Source organism: Myotis brandtii, unplaced genomic scaffold (genome assembly GCF_000412655.1).
Source record: "Myotis brandtii unplaced genomic scaffold, ASM41265v1 scaffold397, whole genome shotgun sequence".
Lineage (NCBI taxonomy): Eukaryota > Metazoa > Chordata > Mammalia > Chiroptera > Vespertilionidae > Myotis > Myotis brandtii.
In genome coordinates, this window is record NW_005365229.1 from 4,087,738 (window position 1) to 4,102,992 (window position 15,255).

Below are 15,255 nucleotides of genomic sequence, written 5' to 3' on the forward strand. Positions count from 1 at the left end.
TCTCCCTTCCTCTCTGTAAAAAATCAATAAAATATATATTAAAAAAAAAAGAAAAGTTTGAGGACCCCTGCTCTATCTACTGAGCCAAACCAGCTAGGGCAATATCTTTATTTTTTATAACACAGATTCCCAAAGGAGAAATCACTGGGACAAATAATTACTATATTTAAAACTTTGCATATTACACTTATTTGAAAAGCTAGTATATATGCATGGTACAAAATTATAAAGTAGAAAATGGAGGTGCAGTTAAAAGTTAAGTGTCTCCCCTCATTCCTGAGCCCTAATTATTCCAGGTACCTTCCCTGAAGGCACATATTTCAAGTCATCTAAATGCATTCCAAGTTGTCAGTTAAGCCAAAGTAGTATACTATGTATACGGATCCGCAGCTTTTGTTTTGTTTTTACAATTTAATATCCTAGGCAAGCATTTTCCATCACTGTAGTTTTCCATTATATGGATGCACCATGATTTTCCAGACAACTCACTCGTGACGGTCACTGAGGTTGTCCAGGCCTTTACTATTATGCACAGGCTGCAAGGGACAGCCTCTGCATGTGCAGCTTCCATTACCAAAAGCCAGATTGGTTTCTACTTCCACCATCAGGGCACGTGAATGCTTATGTCCCACAGGCTTGTCAGCATGGACTGTACCAATCTTTGAAATGTATGCCAATTTGGAGGATGAATCAAAGGTATATTCTTATTTCCACTTGCATTTCCTTGACTGCTAGTGAGAAATGTTTACTGGTCACTTGCATTTCCTCTTCAGTTCATTTTGATCAGTTTTTCCAATGAGCTGTTGGTCTTTTTCTCATTATTCTGAAGGAGACCTTGACATACAGTATTAGAAATATTAATCCTTTAGCAAATGTGTTGCAAATGTTTTTCCCAGTCTCAAATATTACATTTTAAAAGAAATACACTTTAGCTTTACTATCTTACCTCAATGCTCACTTCAAAAATGTTTTTTAAAAATTCACAGCAATTCAAGGACTCAGAAAAAAGACCTTAGAAGTGAGAGGGAACTGGAAGCAATCATAAAACATACCTAAATATCTGCAACAAGTGAAAGTAACTTGGCTCACACAACTGTAGCCACAGGAATTCATCCTCTCCAAGAGCGCCCTCTCTCAGAGGAATGCAAGCTCACGACAACTTTGTTACTAATTTCAAAGGAAAAAATAACTTTATATGAAGAAACCTCATAGACACTACCTTAACTAATTGATTGTGATCAAATGTAACATTATCACTAATGGGACAAACTGACACTTCATGACCATTAATATGATCCACTGAAAAAGGCACTATATCTCTGAGGTATGAACCCAAAATGAGAGGAGTTCTATTAAAAATAGCTGTCTTCTAATCCTAAAAAAAAAATGTCAAGGTCATAAAAGAGAAAGAAAGGATGAGAAACTGTTCTAGATTAAAGGAGACAAAAGGAAAGATAAGCAAGTGCTATACAAGGTCCCCATTTGGATCCTGGACCGGGGGAGGGGGTGGGGGGACACACAGTAAGAGGACATAGTAAGGACAGTTGAATTAATCTAAGTACTGTACAGATAATGGTAGTGTATCAACATTAAATTTCTTTATTTTGAAAACTGTACTGTGGTTATGCAAAAGAATGTTCTTGTTCTTAGAAAACACACACTGAAATATACGGGAATAAAGAAACAGAATGTTTGCAACTTACTCTCAAATGTTTGGGGAAATGTGTGTACATGCATGCAAGTGTGCAGAATACATACACAGGGAGAAAGGGGGAGGAAATGAGCATACCAAAAATGACAAAGCAAGTAGAACAAAATGCTAACAATTGGTGAAGCTGAGTAAAAGGAATAAAGGAGTGGTTCTTTATACTGTTCTATAAGCTTGAATTACATCAACAGGTTACAAAAAAATAAAAATGATTACACTTCAAGCAAAGTGTCTCCCAACAACCTCAACTTGGTTTCAAATTATCAAATATCAGCCTGGCTGGCATGGCTCAGTGGTTGAGCATCAACCTATGAACCAGGAAGTTACGGTTCAATTCATAGTCAGGGCATATGCCCTGGTTGCAGGCTCGATCTCCTGGGGGGGTGTACAGGAGGCATGTTTCTCTCTCTCCCTCTCCCTTCTCTGAAACCAATAAAAATATGTTTTTTTAAAAATTACAAAAATATCCCAAAGCATATTTTTAGAGAAAGAAGCTAAATTTCTTTGCTTTGTCTGTATTACTGACCAAGACAGAGCATGCTTGGAAAAATACAAAAGGTTCTAGATAAAACAGTCCCATGTAGTTATGAATTCTCAAAGCCCTGGGTACTGCTCAAAAAAAAAATTCAAACAGAGAAAAAAGGAATGGTGGGAAGTATGGATGGGCATGACGTCAGAGTCCCCTGAGTAGGTGGGAGGTTGAGGGTGGCGGGGGTGGTGGGCAGCTCTAACTTGCTCTTACCATGCCGGAGCCACCGCAGTAGTGGCAATGCTGCACCTTGGTGCCAGGCTCATTCCCCTTGCCATTGCACCGCTCACAGGTATCGGTGATGTTCACAGTGAACTCCTTGTTGACACCCTTGGCAGCTTGATTGAATGTCAAATCCATGATATACTAGAGAAATCAAGGGATGGCCTGTCATCTTTCTTAAAATATGGGAGGGTACTAGCCAGCAGTTTGCAGTTACTTTACTTTTAAAGACTTAACTTTTTAGAACAAAAATTGAAAAGAAGGTACAGAAATTTCCCACATACACCCTGCCCCCACCCATGTACAATTTCTCCCATCATCATCACTCACCAGAGTGGTACACTTTTTAATCAAGGGTAAACCTACACTGACACATCATAATTACCCAAAGCCCACAGTTTACATTAGGGTTCACTCTTGGTGTTGTATATTACTAGTATATGGGTCTAGACCAGCGGTTCTCAACCTGTGGGTCACGACCCCTTTGGGGGTCGAACGATCCTTTCACACAGGTCGCCTAAATACATCCTGCATATCAGATATTTACATTACGATTCATAACAGTAGCAAAATTACAGTTATGAAGTAGCAACGAAAATAATTTTATGGTTGGGGGTCACCACAACATGAGGAACTGTATTAAAGGGTCACGGCTTGAGAACCACTGGTCTAGACAAATGCATAATGACAAGCATATACATCATTATAGATCAAAGAGAATATTTTCACTGCCCTAAAAATCCTCTGTGCTCTCCCTATTCATCTCTTCCCTCCCTAGTTACTTTGCAACTGCTCTACTTATCTGTACTCTGCCAAGTAAGAATAGATGGGACTTAACTGTTTATGCCCTACTCCTTAGGATTTTAAAGAGGTAATGTTTGTTTTAAGTAAAAACGCATTTTTCAACAAATTGTTCACAAATAATACTTGTATACAGTCCTTACAAACAGTTCAGATAATCCACAATCATAACTTAAGTCATAAACATTCCCCCTTTCTCTTCAATTCTGAGAATGTCTTATCAGGACATAAATATGGAAGTAGGACTGGGAATGTCTTCCTACTAGATTGAGCTCTCCTGGATAAAATATAGCCTAATAATGGACTCTGAGAGCCTTAGGTGCTGCCTGGTTAAGCAACAGTAATACTCAAGTCAAAATAGATGTACAATATACATTACCTATATGATTTTTTAATTTTTGAATTATTTCTTATCAAAATGGCTGCCTCCAGACCATTCCATTTAAGCTGCTTTGCCTTTTCTTTGAGAAACAAAAACTGATAAAATCTGTTTACACCACACTTAGCAGCTAAAATTTGAATGGTTCTTTAAAATGAGCTCACCTCCTGAGGCTGACTGAATACACTCTGGAAATCTCCAAAGGAAGATGATGAGAATTCCCCAAAGATCTTCCTGAAGAGCTCCTCTGGGTCGACGGTGGGGCCTCCTTTCCAGTAGCTCTGCCCAGAGCCACCAGCCCCAGGATCAAAGCCAGTGGAGCCGTAGGCATCATACTGCTTCCTCTTCACTTCATCACTCAGCACCTTCCACAAAAGGCAAGTAGTTAGGTGCTCCCAGGTCTCCGGAGACCCAGGGACAGACACCAAGTACAGACAATGACACTATTAACATTAAATGTTCTGATTTTGACAATACTGTAGTTATGAGAAAGAATGTTCTTATTCTTAGAAAATACTGAAATACTTGGGAATAGAGAGATACAAAGTCTGTGACTTACTCTCAAAAGGTTGGGGGGCCAATGTACATACACAGAGTGCAGATATATCCTATATATTCTGATATCCTATATATTCTGAACTCTTTGCATGGTCAGAATCTGGGAAGAAGGCCCACTTTTTAAATTTTATTTATTTATTTATTCCTCACCTAAGGATATTTTCTCCATTGCTCTTCAGAGAAAGTAGAAGCGGGGAGAGAAACATCAATGTAAGAGAGACACATCAATTGGTTACCTCCCGCACGCACCCCGACTAGGCCTGGGGATTGAACCTGCAACCCAGGTATGTACCTTTGACCAGAAATTGAACCTGAGACCCTTCAGTGCGCAGGCCAATGCTCTAACCACTTAGCAACACTGGTCAGGGCAAGAAGTCCACGTTTAAAGAACTCCGGAATTGTTTAGTAGTTTCATGTTCTGTCCCGGATTACACTTTAAATTCCTCCAGGGCAGTGGTGGTCTTCTACTTTTACAGGATCCACCATCCCCTCCAGAAAGCAATGCCCTAAGTAGGAGGGGGTGATCAAATAGGTGCAGAATTCATCCAGCAAGGTGTTCCCAGATCCAGCTACAAGTCCAAGCTTTGTTAATATAGACTGGACCTTGTTTTTTTGTTAAAGAGATTCCAAGTTAGATCTAGCATGAGACCTGGGAATCTCTTTTTTCTTTAACAAGATGAGCTGGTGCAGGGACAAAGCCTTCATACTGGAACTTAGGACACATCAGGTTGCCCTGTGCAGCACACTCTGATGCATACATGCAGCTGAATGACAGTGACTGCACACACCGGTGGTTCAAGTTACCTCATACGCTTCTGCCAGCTGGGAAAACTTCTCCTTGGCTTTGGGATCGTCCTTATTTGTGTCTGGGTGATATTTCTTGGCAAGCTATGGGAGGAAATGGTAAATTACTATGAACACAAAATGATTACTAAAACTGAATCCCAAATACCTGTCACAATTTTGTCTCCTTTATAGTAGTTGTCTCTCTATAACTTTATAAAAAATAGCAATAATACAAGGTTTAAGACATCAAAATAAACCATGTCTTCAAATCTGAGGTATGTACACATTTTTCAACTACAACAAATCTCTACCAAAAATAACAATTAATTATTTAGAACTTGAGCACCTTTGTGAAAGATGCAAAATAGTGTATCTGGTACACTTTCATCTATGTAAAAAAGAGAGGAAAATAACTGGATGAATAGATTTTTTGGAAGAACATACAATAAACTGGTAACACCGCTACAGGAGGAATATGGATGAATGGAAAAAAAGACTTCAAAAAAAAAAAAGAAAGAAAGAAAGAAAGACTTCAATGTTTACTACCTTGTACTTTTTGAATTCTGAATAAGAGGAATATATTCAAAACATACATTTAAATATTAAAAACAAAACTAACTCTTGCTCTTTGGTCTCAGCAGCAGAAGCAAGATGATGAAGGGGACGTCATCGTTCAGCAAGTGCCACAACAAGACGCACACACTGTGCCGCCACAGTGGCTCGAAGCCTACCACCCGTAGAAGTCCACCTACGGCAAGTGTGGCTACCCCGCCAATGCAAGAGGAAGTATAACTGGAGTGCCCAGGCTAAACGACGAAACACTACCGGAACTGGTCACATGAGGCACCTAAAAATTGTGTGCCGTAGATTCAGGCATGGATTCCGTGAAGGAACGACACCTAAACCCAAGAGGGCAGCAGTGGCCGCATCCAGTTCATCTTAAGGATTTCAATGATTAGTCATGCAATAAATGTCATAGTTTAAAATTTTTTTAATTAAATTAAATTTTAAAAAAACCTAAATCTCACTTGGCTGTCCTGAGCATACAGGTGTGCTGAGCAGCTCTAAAACGAAGCCTACCTTCTGGCTGTGCTGAGTAGTGCTGTGTGCTCTGTAGGTGTTCACCACTGTTTGCTGGACTCCTGGCCTTCCAAGTTTGGATTACCACAGGTCCCTTATGTGACGGGAGGTGCACAGAAACAGAATCCTAAAGCTGACAGTGTTTGGGTAGGCCGTTTGGCTCCATCACTGCCAGCAGCTGGCTGCTTAATCTGCTTTCTGGAGATGCTGGTCCTCACACCAGCATATGGATGCATGTCAGAGGCTGTGAGCTAAGCACTGAAGGGGGTGGGGGTGGGGGGGAGTGGGTCTCAAGCATGGCCAGGCTATAAGGCAAGATATGTCTATCTACTGTCTGGTCCCAAACTCCAAGACAAGATCTATTAAAACATGAGACTCGCACAAGGAGCCGAGAGGCCTTTTATAGTCAGAAAGATCTGTACTTTAGTCTCACGTATACCACATATTAGCTGTGTGGCTTGGATGTGTGTCATAACCTCACCAAGTCTCTTGCCATTAGGATTTATCAAGATCTGAGTCCAGCCTTGCCGGGTATGGCTCAGTGGTTGAATGTCGACCTATGAACCAAGGGGTCACTGGTTTGATTCCTGGTCAGGGCACATGCCTGGGTTGGGGGCTCGATCCTCAGTGGGGTATGTGCAGGAGGCAGCAGATCAATGATTCTCTCTCGTTGATGTTTCTATCTCTCTCTCTCTCCTTCTCCCTTGCTCTCTGAAATCATTAAAAATATTTTTTTAAATGATCTGAGCCCTAGCTGGTTTGGCTCAGTAGATATAGCATTGGCCTGTGAATTGAAGGGCCCCGGATTCAATTCCGGTCAAGGGCACATGCCCGGGTTGCAGGCTCAGTCCACAGTGGGAGGCGTGCAGAAGGCAACCAAACGGTGATTCTCTCTCATCATTGATGTTTCTATCTCTCTCTCCCTTCCTCTCTGAAATAAAAATATATCCAAAAAAAAAAAAAAGGAATGAAGTACTTATACATGCAACAACATGGATGAACCTTGAAAATATGCTAAAGTGAAAGAAAACAGTCATTAAAGGCTATATGTTGTATGATTTCATTTCTATGAAATGTCTGAACCAGGCAAATACATAGATAGAAAGGTTAACAACTGCAAGGGCAGAGGAGAAAGAATGTGGTCTAAGTGCTAATGGTATGGGGTTTCTTTCTTCTTCTTTTTTTAAAATATATTTTATTGATTTTTTACAGAGAGGAAGAGAGAAGGATAGAGAGTTAGAAACATCGATGAGAGAGAAACATCGATCAACTGCCTCCTGCACACCCCCTAATGGGGATGTGCCCGAAACCAAGGTACATGCTCTTGACTGGAATCGAACCTGGGACCCTTCAGTCTGCAGGCGGATGTTCTATCCACTGAGCCAAACCGGATAGGGCTGGGGTTTCTTTTTGAGTTGTTGAAAATGTTCTAAAATTGATTGTGATGGTGACTATAGAACTAAATATATTAAAAACCAGTGTACTGTACACTTTTAAAAAAAATTAAGAAAAGGAAGTAGCAATCCAAGCCATAACCTGTTAGGTCTGTCTTGATCAGTACTTGGTTCACATACACTGGACCTGGAAAAAGTTTTTGCTCACCCACAAAAAAATTTTTTTTTTCAATTTAAACAATCTTGTAGTAAATTTTTCATAAAGGTAATTTATTTTTGTATTCAATTCATATTTTATTTAAAGATCTCTTCTTTATTCTGATATTGTGGCTTTCCTATTTTTATGGTGTTTAGATGCTCTTTCTCTTACCAACGACATTAATAGAATGTACTTGTTTTTTTTATATATATATGTTTTATTGATTTTTTACAGAGAGGAAGGGAGAGGGTCAGAGAGCTAGAAACACCGATGAGAGAGAAACATCGATCAGCTGCCCCCCCCGCCCCCCCCCACGCCCCCGACTGGGGATGTGCCCGCAACCAAGGTACATGCCCTTGACCGGAATCGAACCTGGGACCCTTCAGTCTGCAGGCCGATGCTCTATCCACTAAGCCAAACCGGTTAGGGCTGTACTTGTTATTTTTAACATCGATATTAGACAAAATATAAAAGTTGGCACTCCTACACTGGTGTCCCCATTTTTTATTGTAAATTTTTGATCAGAGCAAAAAATCTGGGAACCACTGGTCTAAATAATACACATGCCACTTTACAAATTGGTCCTAATACATTCTGGGATGGGATGATGGAAATTTCACACTTTCTGAGTTAAGAGAAGAAATAATTCTAAGGCCATAAACTTATATCTGAATGCAAAAAATGACTACCTAAAACTTAAACCAGCATGCCTACTACAGAATAAATTTAAGTACAAAACCCGCTATTTTAAAGAAAAGGAAAAAAAACACAACCAGCTGTGGCCAGGCCAGCATGGTTCGGTGACTGTGTCGACCTATGAACCAGGAGGTCACAGTTCGATTCCCAGTCAGGGCACATGCCCGAGTTGTGGGCTCGATTCCCAGAGTGGGGTGTGCTAAAGGCAGCTGATCAATAATTCTCTCTCATCATTGATGTTTCTATATCTCCCACTCCCTTCCTCTCTGAAATCAAATAAAAACATATTTAAAAAAAAACAACACACAGCTGTGAAAAAAAGTTTTTTTAATCTCTTTTCTGAAGCATTAATGGGTACAGTATCATGCACTGAAAAACACAGTCCAACAAAGCCCATCTTTATCATATCATTCTATACCAGTGATGGCGAACCTATGACACACGTGTCAGAAGTGACATGCGAACTCATTTTTTTGGTTGATTTTTCTTTGTTAAATGGCATTTAAATATATAAAATAAATATCAAAAATATAAATCTGTTTTACTATGGTTGCAAATATCAAAAAATTTCTATATGTGACACGGCACCAGAGTTAAGTTAGGGTTTTTCAAAATGCTGACACACCGAGCTCAAAAGGTTGGCCATCACTGTTCTATACTATCAGCAGCCTGTGTCCTATTCGTATGGGCGTATACACATGGCACTAATCAGTATCAGACTAAATCAACAGCATTCCTTCTACAATCTTGTCTCTAAAAGCTGGCTTTCATACAGACCTGGTAATAGGCTTTCTTGATCTCTTTCTGGCTGGCATTTCGGGGCACTCCTAATATCTGGTAATAATCCTCTTTGGCCAGAGGGGTACTCGTGTGGAAAGAGGCAGTACAAACAAAAGGGTAACTTTTTACTCCTAAAAAAGAAAAAAGAAAAGAAAATCACTCGGGGAATATGCTCAACAAAAGGAAATTGTGAGTAAACTAGCCAGGTTATACCTGTGAAGTAGCAAATAGATCACAACTTTAGAGCCTGTTCTCCACTGCACTTCAAAAATGGCTAAGGTGCCTGGCTGGTGTGGCTCCATGGTAGAGCGCTAACCTATGAACCAGGAGGTCACGGTTCCATTTCAGGTCAGGGCACATGCCGGGAGTTGTGGGCTTGATCCCCAGTGTGGGGTGTGCAGGAGGCAGCCAATCAATGATTCTCTCTCATCACTGATGCTTCTAACTCTCTCCCTCTCCCTTCCTCTCTGAAATAAATTTAAAAATATGTGTGTGTGTGTGTGTGTGTATTTTTATTTATTTATTTATTTATTTTAAATGACTAAGACCAGCACAGCTGGTGTAGCTCAATGGTTGAGCATCGATCTATAAACCCAAAGGTCACGGTTAGATTCCTGGTCAGGGCACATGCCAGGATTTCGGGCTCAATCCCCAGTGTGGGGCATGCAGGAGGCGGCCAATCAATGATTCTCTCTCATAATTGATGTTTCTTTCTCTCTTTTTCTCCCTTCCTCTCTGAAATCAAAAATATATTTTTTAAACGGCTAAGGTCACTGTATACAAAGATTTTAAAACATGTCAATATAAAATTGGGTGGGGCTGATCCTCCTGGATTAAACTACCAATGTAGCTCATTAAACCACCAAACAAACCAGATGGGGGCTGCACCTGGAGATGATTAAAAAGGGAGTTAGCTCCCGTTACACTGCTTGAGAACGCACCACATGCCACGTATTTTCATAGACTTTATCTCACTTAATGCTTAGTAACTCCTCAGGTTCTTTCCCTCTACCAAGCTACCTTGGACATCTGCTCACGGGGTAGGGTGGTGCCAGACTGTGGTCCCAGGAACAGCAGCAACAGCCTATTACAAACGCACATTTTCAGGTCTTCCCCCTAGCCTGAATCAGAAACTCTGAAGGTGGCTCCCAGCAGACTGTGTTCAACAAGCCCTCCGGGTGATGATCCTGTTGAATGCTCAAGTTTGGGAACCACTATGTTAATTAAATGGTTCTCAGTAGTCTTTAGAGTCACGCATCTCTCAGAGAATCTAATAAAAGCATTGATCTCCGCCCCTAAAAATAATACATGTATAGACACACAAGACTAAAAAGCTCTGTGCCAGAACCTCTGTTTACCACGGAGCAGACAACCTGAAAGGAATCAAAGCAAAGGCAGGTGGCCATATGCCTGCCTCTTCTCAGGCCTCTTGCATCAGCCGCGAGGTGGAAAGGCCAACAGACACATCTACTCAACTGCCCTTTGTGCATGAAGCAGAGTGCTAGCATCACTGTCACAAAGTGAAGCCTGGGGAGCTGCTCTATAATCTCCAGTGCTGCCTCCTAACACACAACCCATCCTGTGACAATGGGAAAAAAAAAAAAAGGCGGGGGGGGGGGGGGGAAGGGGATAAGAGGGTCAAAAATGAAGATCATGAGGCAGCTACGTTTTTAAGTCAAACATTAGTCTGGAGAGGATAAGCTTCTGTATTCACCATTCATTCATTCAGCAAATGTTCACTGAGCCCCTACCAAGCACTAGGCTTTACACTGGGGATATGACAGCAAGCCATTTAAAGGCACTGCCCTCCTGGAGATTATATTTACTCAAGATCTTAACACTGTACCAGGCACTGAGGATATAAGATGAGTAAAAGAGTCAAAACCAATGCTTCCAAGTTCAGCAGTCCCACAGGGGAGTCTGGAAGGCAGTGTGAAGATATATTAGCACAAGGACAGCAGAGTGAGAAATACACAAAAGGTTCACCTCACCAGGGTTTCTCAACCTCCCACAGTGGAGGATGGGATCAGTTTCAGCAGGGGACGGAAGTAGGAGCTGTCCTATTGTTGGTCAAAACCATATGAGCCCTGGCCGGTTTGGCTCAGTGGATGGAGCATCGGCCTGCTGACTCAAGGGTCCCGGGTTCGGTTCCGGTCGGGGGCGTGTGCCTTGGTTGTGGGCACATCCCCAGTGGGGAGTGTGCGGGAGGCAGCTGATCGATGTTTCTCTCTCATCGATGTTGCTGACTCTCTATCCCTCTCCCTTCCTCTCTGTAAAGAAATCAATAAACTATATTTTAAAAAAAACAAAAAACCATTTTAAGCCCCACCTGCAAATCCCTATGTTGATGTCCTAACCTCCAGCACCTCAGAAGGTGAATGTATTTGGTGATAGGATCTTTGAAACAATCCTGACAAAACACTGACCTTGGACTTCTAGCTTCCAGAACTAGGAAAAAAAGGGAAATATGTTTCTGTTGTTTAAATCACCCAGTTTATAGTACTTTGTTATGGTGACCTTAGCAAACTAATAAACCTAGTATGTATTATAGGATGTTTGGTAGCACTCCTGGCCAACTAGTTACCAGTAGCATCACCTACCCCTTCTCCCGCTCTACAGTTGGCATCTAAAAATGACATTACTAAACATTCCTTAGAGAGTAAAAATCACCCCACTGGCAACCCCATCTAAGTTCAGGGAAGGTCTTCTAAGGCTCCTGCTGTTAAGCTGTAGACTAAGGAGGGGTTTAAATCCATCCAGATTTATCCCGGTTGTCCTGGCATTATCTGCAACAGCATCCCCTTTGGCTTTCAAAAGTGCCCTGTTCGGTGACTAAATCATATGATCACCTTTGGTTTAGAGCAGTGATTCCCAAAGTGGGCGCTACCGCCCCCTGGTGGGCGCTGCAGCGATCCAGGGGGGGCGGTGATGGCCACAGGTGCATTTGTTTTAACTTTTTTTGTATTACCTTTCTATTCTGAGTTCAATAAATAGTTTCATAATTTCAAACTTCAATGTTTCTAATTTACACCTTTCTTTACTATATTTTACGAAAAAGGTAGAAACATTAATACATATATCTTTCTGTTTAATTGCTATTAAAATTTTAAAAAAATTAATTTCCAGGGGGCGCTGAGTAATATTTTTTCTGGAAAGGGGGCGGTAGGCCAAATAAGTTTGGGAACCACTGGTTTAGAGGGAGTGGCTCATTCCTGTGCACTTAGGAACTGCAGGTACTAGACTCGAGACGTGTGCATGTGCGGCTCCAGCCTCTGTATGGTGTTTGTAGTGATGGTAGGGATGATGGTTAGAGGTGGGGTGATTAGAAATGATGATGGTTAATGGGGCCTAGAAATAAACAGAAGGGCTCTAAGCTCTGCTAAGAGTCTAGATTTTATACTGAGGGCAATAGGAAGCCACTGCAAGTGTTAAATAGGGAAGCGATCAGGTTTGCATGAGGAAGAGCTCTCAAAAACAAAACAAACAACAAAACAAACAAACAAGGAAGATTGGGACACTACTTAAAATTAATCTGAGCATAAAAGACAACCAGGGTGTTAAGCATATGGAGGAAGGAGGCAAGATAAGGGATAGCCTAGACTCGGTTAGTTGGAGCATTGTCCTGTACTCCAAAAGGTTGTGGGATTTCTGACCAGGGCACATACTGGCTAGGGAAATAACTGCCTTCTTTCTGTGCTTGGGAGAAAAGTCAAATTTAAAGTGTTTCTATGTCACCTAATTGTACTACTTGATTTGAGGTGAAGTCGCAGACCAGTATTTGGGAGCTAAGTTGATGACTTTAGATGTGATATCAGAATGCACTCTGAAGGATGCCACCTCTCACCTGATACAAAACATACCTATTTTGGGCTGTGGGCTCTCTTGGGATACCAATAAAAGGATAGCTGAGCGCAGTTCCTTAATAATGGCTGCATATAAGGCTCAGCACTTAATACTTGTCTGTCTGTCTGTCTGTCTGTCTCTCTCTCACACACACATACACACACACACTGCTCTCCAGCCCAGCCGGTGTGGCTCAGTGGTTGAGCATCAACCCATGAACCAGGAGGTCATGGTTGGATACCCGGTCAGGGCACAAGCCCAGTACTGCAGGCTGGATCCCCAGTAGGGAGTGTGCAGGAGGCAGTTGGTGGATGATTCTCTCTCACCACTGATTTTCTCCCTCTCCCTTCTTTTCTCTGAAATCAATAAAAACATATTTTTTTAAAAATGCTCCCCAACTTGTACAAATGTAATATGAACAATTTTTTGTTGTTGTTAATCCTTACCTGAGGATGTTTTTCCATTGATTTTTTTTTAGAAAGTGGAAGAGTGAAGGAAAGACAGAGAGAAATACATTGACTGGTTGCCTCCTGCACGCACCCTGACCAGGGCCCGGGCCCAAGAGGAGCCTGCAACCAAAGTACGTGCCCTTGACCAGAATCAAACCCAGGACCATTCGGTCTGCAGACTGATGCTCTATCTACGGAGCCAAACCGGCTAGGGCTGTAATATGAATAAATTTATCTAGACATTAGAAAATGTTAGCAAAATATAAAAATGGCCACTTTTACTCATACTGAGAAATATAGAATGACACCACTCCAAATAATCCTGGGCAGACGACTGCTCCGTCTATGAGGCAATACAGATGGCAAGAACAAAATTTAAAAAATGGGATAACTTGACCAAAATCACAGCCAATCTTGTATCCCCAATACCTAGAACAGTGGCTCTGGCATAAGACAAACTCTCAGTACATACCTGCAAATGAATAAATTTTCAGTTAGGGAAAGAGGCTCAAGGGATTAAATAATTCATACACACACACACACACACACACACACACATTGGTGGAGGTAAGTGTGCTCACTGTACGAAGTAATCGCAATTACTAATACTTGAATGACAGCATTAACAAAACTGGGACCCAATAGGAAATTATCTTGTCAGGGCCCTTCAATTACCCACCTTTGTAAGGTTACAGATAGCTTAAATATCATTTACACAAATTCTAGGGGACAGGAACAACTAGCACAATTCAGGCACATTCAGGTTCAATGATTCCTCCTTCCTTCTCTCACAATAATGGAAGCCATCCAACACACAACATGAAAAACTACCATGGCTAACTAAGCACCTAAAGCCTTAATAAATATTAATTCACTATCACCCGGGCTGTTAAGTAAGCAGCAAGTTTTGAATTCAGGTTTTACCACTTTTTAGCTTTGTGACTTTCTAAGTTGTTTAACATCCAAGCCTGTTTTTTTTTTTAATCAACAAAATGGAAATAAGTGTCTATCACATGAAAATGTTCATGCTTGGTGCATAGTAAGTGCTCAATAAGTGTTTGTATCTTTAATACAGTTACCAACTTAAGGACTTCTCAAAGAGACTGTTCAGTGTAACCTTCAACTTACACCATGCGGTGGAAAAGCGTGGAAATTATGAAAGTACAGTTCTGGGCTTGGGACAGCTTTTCTGATTCTAACTTTATGACCTTGGGCAGGTCAGTTCCTCTGCTAGAATTTCAACTTCCCATTCTTTAAAATGGGGATGACCATTCCCATCTTGCAGGGTGTCGCTGGTGGGAAATAAGACGAGGTACGAAGTGCCTAGCACAGAGTGGATGCTCCCCGAATGGCAGCGACCTCCTCCCTTCCGTACCGGCTGGAAGGAGCAGGGAAGAGGAAGGAATGGGGATAGGGAGCCGCGGCAGGCAGGAAAGAGGCCTCCAGAGATGTTGACACAGAGGTGAAGGGTCACGGCCCACGGGACGTTGCACCCCCGCCGCCAGGAGCTCCATGCAGCAAATCTCGTTCACCGAGTAGTCACTGGGGCCTCCTGCTTGCCCGTCTCCCCCAAGCAATTCCGCATGCGCCTCGGAAAACACCCTTCACCCCGCTACTCCCGTAACTGGCGCGAGGTGAGTCCCTCCCTTCCAGGCCTTGAAGCCCCTACTCGGGCACCGGAACCTGCCCTCACCTGTGAGGCTGACACCGGGTCTCAATGTCAGTAGCGCCCCTTGGCCGCGAGCTCCCAGGGAAGGCGCGAAAGCAATAACGCTCAGCTTGCGGCCCAGCGATGCCCCCACCACGCCCCCCCTGGGCGGCCGGGCCCCTG

At 42.1% G+C, this 15,255-nt stretch overlaps 1 pseudogene; it reads left to right on the forward strand.

Moving 5' to 3' along the window:
* The window catches only part of LOC102254311, a 10,123-nt pseudogene extending 4,187 nt beyond the window's left edge, over window positions 1-5,936 (forward strand).
* The last annotated feature ends 9,319 nt before the right edge of the window (window positions 5,937-15,255 follow it).